We start from the raw sequence: 7,968 nt of genomic DNA on the forward strand, positions 1-7,968 counted from the left end.
CACACACACACACACACACACACACACACACACGTCGTTCTGCTCAGATAATTACTGACCACAGCAGCAGTTTCCACTGATCAGGTCTATGTGGACACAGATGCATCATGGGACAGGGAGCGTGAGTATGGCTTAGTAACCAAACAACATCTGAGCCCAACCCTGGGACATCGACCAACACACACACACACATACACACACACACACACACACACACACACACACACACTTTCACAAACAAGCTTTAATGAGTGTTTCCACAGGTGCTTTTTTCCATGCTCACAGGTGGAGGTCAGGAACAGGTGCTGTGTGGAGGTGGAGGGGTGGAGGTTCAGAGAGCTCACAGGTGGAGGTGTGTGTGTGTGTGTGTGTGTGTGTGTGTGTGTGTGTGTGTGTGTGTGTGTGTGTGTGTGTGTGTGTTTGAGCTTCAAAAGATGGAGAACACCGTTCGTATAGTTTAAATAATTTGAGCTATTTTGCTTTTTCCTTTGGTTCCTACTATTTTGATGATCATTTTTCTGGTAATTGGGGTCATTTACATGCCAACGCTGCTCACAGCCACTCAAAACATTACTTTCCTGAGATGTGTGCACGTACATGCACACCACGGCTGAAGAATGAAGAGAGAGCAATGTTTTCCTCCAGAGAGTCAGGACTCCCAGTCCTGTGTCTTGAGTCCTGTGTCTTGAGTCCTGTGTCTTGCCTGTCCTGGGCGTCAGGACCGTGAAGCTTCACGGTTCTGGTTCCTGGATTGTCTCTTCCATCCACAGGAAGATGCTGGTTTTGTGTCTCTCAGCAGGACGGCCGTCTCGTTGCTCGCTGAGTCTTTGCTCACTCGCCTGCTGGCGGACGCTGTGCGGCGTTCTGAGCTCTGGAGCAAACGGACCCTGACTCGGGACCGTTGAGCCAGCAGCGGAGCGTCGAGGCGACGGCGTCTGATGAAGCAGTGAGCGGCTCGTGAAACGCTGACAGACTGCTAGACGTCTGACTGGAGATATGTGGCCCAGTGTTAATTCTCATCTGTTCAGCACGACCGCGACTTTAGCTTTAGCTCTCTACACTCAAACAGACGGCGAGCTTCTGGGTTCTGGTTTCTCGGGTCTGGTGGACTGAGCTCACCCCCTGCTCCGGCCCTCACTCCAATAACCCCGAGCTGTCAGAGTGAATTATGCCTCCCCGCGCTGTTGCATCACTGTAAGAAAACAAACCGTCATTCTGGTATCCCTCTGCCAAATTAAAGCCGACTTCACCGTGACGGCTTCTCCCTGCAATTATCTCCCCAAACACAGAGTTCAGGAGCGAGCCGGAGACAAACGAGACGAGCAGAAATCCATACGCATTACCCTCCAGCCCAGAGACGGCTTCCAGATGGGAGCGTCCACTGCCGGGCTGCCGGCGCTGAGTTATGACGGCCATTACGGCCCAGCGGAGAGCCATAAATCTGGACGGTAATTGAGATCAAGACGAGCATCTTCTGAGCGGAGAGCGTTCTCCGGCGTAGCGCTCAGGATGGCAGGGAGTCCCCGGCGCTCCGCATGCCGCTGGCGGACCCTCCTATCCGGGACTCCTGGTGTCTGAGGGGGACACAGTCTCCATGGACTCGTCTTTAAATGTCAATCAGCTGCAATCCAGTTAAAGTGTGTTTCTCAGCACGCTGTGGGTTCCCTTCATGGGTTTGTGAACTTTACAGACGAGACAGGCGGAGCTGTTGGCGTTCGGTCGCTCTCTGCTCGGCTGACGGGGGACGTCTGCGTCTCGGAGGACAGCCGAGCGAACCGTCGGCGGCTCCGCCCGACGTGTGTCGGCCTCGCGCCGAAACGCCGGGACGCCAAATCAGGGCTCATCAGGACGGCTTGACACCGAGCTGATCTGCATGAAGCTCATCAAGACGCCGAGCGGCCGTGCAGACGAGCTGTGATTACCCTCCGAGGGGGGCAGAGGCAATCAATTAGCCCATCACTCACAGCTCGGCTCAGAGCGGAGATCCAGGCTCCGGATGCTTCCTGACTCCTGCCAACGCACAACAGCAGCAGCAACAGCCTCTTCCTCTGAACAGACGCTGACAGTTTCATCACTCCGCTTCAGTAAACCGGGTAAAGATGGCGGCCAGTCCTATCTGTGAGATTTATTGAACAAGAACTGATAAACTCAACCTTTCTTCAGAGGTTTAGTGAGTGTAGAGTCGATTTCTTTTGTTGGACCAGCAGGGGGGTTTCCTCCGGTCTTCTGTGGAGCTGGAGCGTCAGCGCCGACCTCCCAGCAGCGAGGTGCTCGCCTCCGTCACGCCGCTCCACCTTCTGCTCACGCTGCGTCTCTTTCGTGTCACATCGATTCCCTCGTTTCTGGAGGAAAGGGCTTCATGGGAGCCGGACACAAAGCATTGTGGGAGATTCATTTCCGTCGTCCCCGCTCCGCTGTGCAGACACACGTCTGGGTTTCCTCTAACGTGGTTAGACCAACGCCCTGCAGCCGCGAGGGGTGGAGACGGACACACCTTCAGGTGGACGGTCATCTCCTTCAGGTTCCTTATTTTCCTGGTCAGGGGACCAGGACCAGGACCAGGACCAGGACCAGGACTGGCAGGGACTAAACTTCCTGAAGGCCCCCAGGAAGAACAAAATGTCCATGAAACTGCTGCTGGTCTCCTCCCCCTCGCCCATCCAGGTTCTACTGACCTTCTACTGCTGCACCCAGAGTGGAATCAACCACCTCCACGCAGAGTCGCTGTAGCATGTAGCATATAGCATGTAGCCTGTAGCATGTAGCATGTAGCATGTAGCATGTAGCCTGTAGCATGTAGCATGTAGCCTGTAGCATGTAGCACGGCTCAGTGCAGTGAAACTGCTGATCGGCACCACTCTAACTCTGCTGCTCAGGAAGCTTCCGGCGTTGAACCAGCATTTCCTTCTCCTCCTCTTCATATTTCACCAGATCATATCGACAGTCGGTCAGTCTCATGAATATTAATAATCCTCCCGATCGGACCAGGCTGCTGACACATAAACACTGTGGCGTCGGGGGTCTGGTTCCAGTTCCGGGGCTCTCGGTATCGGGTCTGATGCTCGTGCTTTCCAGGTATATAACTTGAGAGCTGTCTGGCGTTTGACCTGCAAATGTAGGTTTGCAGCAGTAAGAGAAGCACAGATGTGCTTCATCACGTATCTGAACCCTCTTCACTCGTCACTTCAGGCGGTCTGGTGAAACTTTGCTGAAAAAAAAAAAGGTTTTTTTTATTGTATACAGTGTGAATAAGTGCTCTGCTAAATGTGCGTTTTATGGGCCCAGCGCCACTTTCCCTGACGTTATTCAGTGAAGCCGAGCAGCCGAGCCTCGTGGAGCTCTCTGTTTCTGGTGTTTGGGTTTGTTTTAGTTCCTTTCGGGGTGTGTGTACAGAAAGCTCCGCCGCCTGTCTCATAAAGCAGAGTGTTCTCCGTGTTGTTTAACGAAGGACTGACGGCTCCAGAAAAACAGCCTGGAACCTTCTGGGGGTGAAACTGATGCTTCCAGAGAAATAGATCCCCCGAGGAGCCACAGGGGGGCGCAGCACGTCCCGACCGGCCCACGCTGCCATTGCTGTTGTTGTTGACGGGACTGAAAGTTCTGTCCAGAGCCGTGGTGGACGGAGCTTGGTCATTAGAGAATGTCGAGGTGGGGGTCAAGCTGAGGTTGGGGGTCCAGAGTCGTAACATCTCTAGACGCTGGTTCTGGTTTCAGAGTCTGATCTGGCAGAGGACGTCTGTCTGTCACTGGGAGATGTTCAGGCAGCTTCAGTCCCTCCACAGCCTCTTCTGACTCTTCTTCTGTGGTGGTGGACCCAGTGTTTAGCACTGCATCGTCCGTCCACTGGCTCTGAGTCCCTGACTCAGTGTCACTTTGTTCAGGACTTTCTTAAAACTTTTCTTCGTCAGCTGACGAGCGTCTGTCCAGCGGCTCCCTGAAATGTGCAGATTTCAGCGTGAATTCAAACACTTTGTGAAGTTTTTCCAAGACTTTCACAGAAAACAGTTGAGACACAACAATGGAGGAGGTCTTATGCTTCAATGACAATTTCAGGCTTTTCTGTCACATTTTAAAATGTAATTGATTTGACTTGCTTGGTTTGATGCTACAGCGGTCCGCTCTGGATTCCCAGACGCTGTGCCCCCTCCCCCATCACCCCCCTCCCCCGTGGACCACCTCCCTCCTCTGGACCATCGGGACAAACAGGACATTAAAGCGTCTCCCGTTGCCTCTCTGTGCCGTGGGGGCAGTCGGTGGGGGTGGTTGGGATGATGCCCCCCCAGCCCCCGGCGCTGGCCATCTGCTGGTAAGACGACACCAGCAGCGGGGGCCGGGCGTCCAGCTGGGGGGTCGCTGGAGAGCAGAGGCGCTGAAAACCATTAGACTTTGTCAATAACAGACTGGGCTCCTCCAGAGAACTTCAGGATGATCCTGAACCAGATGATCCTGAACCAGATGATCCTGAACCAGATGATCCTGATTCAGATGATCCTGAACCAGATGATCCTGAACCAGATGATCCTGATTCAGATGATCCTGATTCAGATTATCATGAATCAGATGCTTAATACCAAACCTCTGGGGTCCTGCAGGGAGTGGGGGCTCTGGAGCTGTTCCTGGTCTGGGAGTCCTGGTGGGTTCTCGGTGCTGGAACAGGATCGGCTGAGAGCCTCGGATGATGTTTGCTTTGCCTGATAAAGAGAAACCGGAGCCGCCTGCTTCTTCCAGGGGAATTAATTACTGGCGATGCTGGGCTGAAAGGTCTGTGTGCTGTGTAAACCAAACATCACGGCACAGAGTGAATAAAAAGCCTCTTTGTTTATTCCCCGGGGATGATAATGTGACGAGCGGCGGCCGGACGGCGACTCCAGCACCGAGCTCAGACCCGCCGAGCGCCGCTCTGTGGATTTACAACAATCCACATGCTTCTGGAGTAACAGAGGAGCTCCTGAGAGCAGTTCTGGGGCCGAATGGCGTTCTGCTGTCAGAGGTCGCAGGAAAATGGAGGATCTGCTGCGTTTTGGGGTTTCTGGGGTCAAATCTGAAAGCAGCAGTTCAGAGGAGCCTGTGTTTGATCCGGGGTGTAATCACACTACAAGACCTGAAAGAGCTCTGAAGGCTCTTCTCCACATGGATCCAGGAAGTGTTTTCATTCATTCATTCATTCATTCATTCATCCAGCCTAGACTCAGTCTGCAGTCACTGCTATGTACAGAACCGTCTCCAAACTGTCCCACAGAGTCTGGAGCATGACAGGATCCGCTGAAGCTTCCAGTTCTTTGACTCCAGGGAACCGGTCTCCACTGGTCCAGAGTCCAGTGTCTGTCTCGGTGATGTGAGGCTTGATCAGGGGCGGAGCGTGGGTCTCAGTACAGAGGGGGCGGAGCATTCTCCACGGGCCCTTATGATAGTAATTTTACCATTCAAACAATCCCTCATCCTACCATCAAACAACACACTAATGCTCACTTTTATTGAGCCAAGCAAACCTCTAGGCCTCAGAAAGCAGAAAAAAGTCACAAACCAGTTCACAAAGTTGTTCTGAAGAACAAATACACATACGCACACACACACAAATGCAGCCTGACAGGTGTCAATCTCAGAGCGTCCGCTGTCCATGGTGCTGAAAGCTCAGATAAAAAGTCACGGGCTAAATCTGTACCATCTTTGACACAGCTTAAATATAAAATGAACACAGCTGGTCTAACATTACACAGCTTGTTCAGATAGATATAGACACAGCTATGTCTTTTAGAATTCACGTATATTAGGAAAAAAAAATAGACTCGGCGGTCTCTTATAGTTGAGAGCAACACAAGACACATTCAGATAGGCAGGTGTTTAAGACCACAGCATTCTGATAAAGATAATATTTCTGAAGGTTTCACTGACTCACCAGTGGCTCCGATGTTAGGTTTTGGGTAGTACCGCTAGCGGCTAGCAGAGTGTTTAGCATACTGTTTAACTTCCCTCCAAAGAGTTCAGATCAAGTGCAAAAGAAAAAACTGGTTCGTGCGGCACAGCCAATCAGCGCTGGCTTACAGCTCTGATGCATTCATGGACAGTCGTAATGTAAGAATTGGCAAATTGGAGCCCACAATCATATAGTATACTTGGGCTGCACGATTTTGCCTACAAATAAAATCCCGATTATTTTCTCTGAAACCCGATTTTTCGATTACGATTATGACTTTTTGTAAAATAAATAAATAAATAAATAAATAAAATGAATAAAGTACTTTGACTGTCTTCTATTGAACCTTATTTTCTCTGTTTAGATTCAACAAACCCCAAGTCCAAAAGTTACAGTCACGTTACTGATTGAATAGTTCAAAACTCTCAATTATAAAATCCAAAGTGAACAATCAATCTCAAATATGCCTCCTTAATGCCAGTCAACTTAATTCTGTTGCAAATAAGCACAAGAATCCCCTGGGATTAAGAGCACCTCATCTTAACACACTCCAGGTCCCTGTTCTTACTTCAAACAAAAAATAAAATGAATAAAGTCACTTTTTGTAAACGAAAAAGTCGGGAGCCACAGTGTGAACACCTTTTTCACGTTGGGTCGACCCATCTTTGGGTTGAGCTGGTGCCGCTTCGAGGAGGAGGTCAGAGGTCGATCTGGATGCCCAAGTCGGTATGAACACAGCCTGAAACTTCACTTCCCTCAGCAAATCTAACTCCTCCGGCAGTAGCCATGCTTGTTGTTGTTAGTTACCAGACGCTGAGCGAAGGCAGACGCGCACTTCCGTCATGACACCATGGGACAGGACGAGAAAGTACGGTGGCTCAGAGGCACCAAAAAGCCAAAATCGTTCATGTACAATTTCAGCGTTTTTAACATCGTCTTAATCCAAAAAGTCGATTATGATTCAAAATCGATCAGTCGTGCAGCCTTAGCATATACCTTCTCACACACTGCACATTTTATTATAATAATTTATTTCCGGTTAAATGTGAACACATCACATGAAACGGGGCCCTATGACCTTGTGGGCCCTGGGGCGACCGCCCCCTGGGCCCCACTCTGGCTCCGACACACGGCTTGATGCTGGAGAACAGAGTGGAACTCAGGTGAATCTGGTATTCATCCAGATATGTAAAAATACCTCTGATTCACTGTAGGGGGCAGTGCTGAGCACAGGATGAACACCCTCCACTGTTCTGCTCCACAATGGCTTTTCATTTCTGACCCCATCTGTACCTCCCTCTAGCAGTTAGAGGAAAGTTTATTATGAGGTGATGACTCCAGAGAGAAGGCGACGAGAGGCGGCACACAGCGGACGTCTGAGGAAATAAACATTTAGCATTTTTCTTTGGCAAAACATGAATTATGATATGAGACATGACACACAGGGATGGATTTGGTCATTAAAACCAACAGTGACAGCAGTTTGTCATATGCTTTAAATATTAACACCTTAAATATAAAATACCTTAAGGTAAAAAAAATCCTTTCTTATAAATCAAACAATAAATTAAGATTAAAAAAAACTTCTATACGAACAACAGCCCAGTTTGTCTCTGAGAGGAAACTCAAAATATTTCTACACAAATAGCTGAACAATCTGAACAACCTCCTAACTTAACGGAGGCTGAAGAGTTTCTCTGTTTTCTCTTATGTAACTGCGTTACTGTGCATCAATCACTAACTGATAAAATAATTATCTTTAACCTCAAATAGTTAAATTACATAGAAAAACTGGACGTTTGGTCAACTTTCCTGAATCATCTTCACTTTTTAGAGTAAAACTGATTCACTGAACAAGCTGCTCAGAAAGAGGAGTCCTCTCTCTCTCCCTCCCTCTCCCTCTCTCTCTCTCTCTCCCTCTCTCTCTCCCTCTCTCTCTCTCCCTCTCTCTCTCTCCTCCTCTCTCTCTCTCTCTCTCTCTCTCTCTCCCTCCCTCCCTCCCTCCCTCTCTCCCTCTCTCTCTCTCTGTCGGGAGCTCAGACTGGTTTTACGCG

Source organism: Salarias fasciatus, chromosome 3, assembly GCF_902148845.1.
Source record: "Salarias fasciatus chromosome 3, fSalaFa1.1, whole genome shotgun sequence".
NCBI lineage: Eukaryota > Metazoa > Chordata > Actinopteri > Blenniiformes > Blenniidae > Salarias > Salarias fasciatus.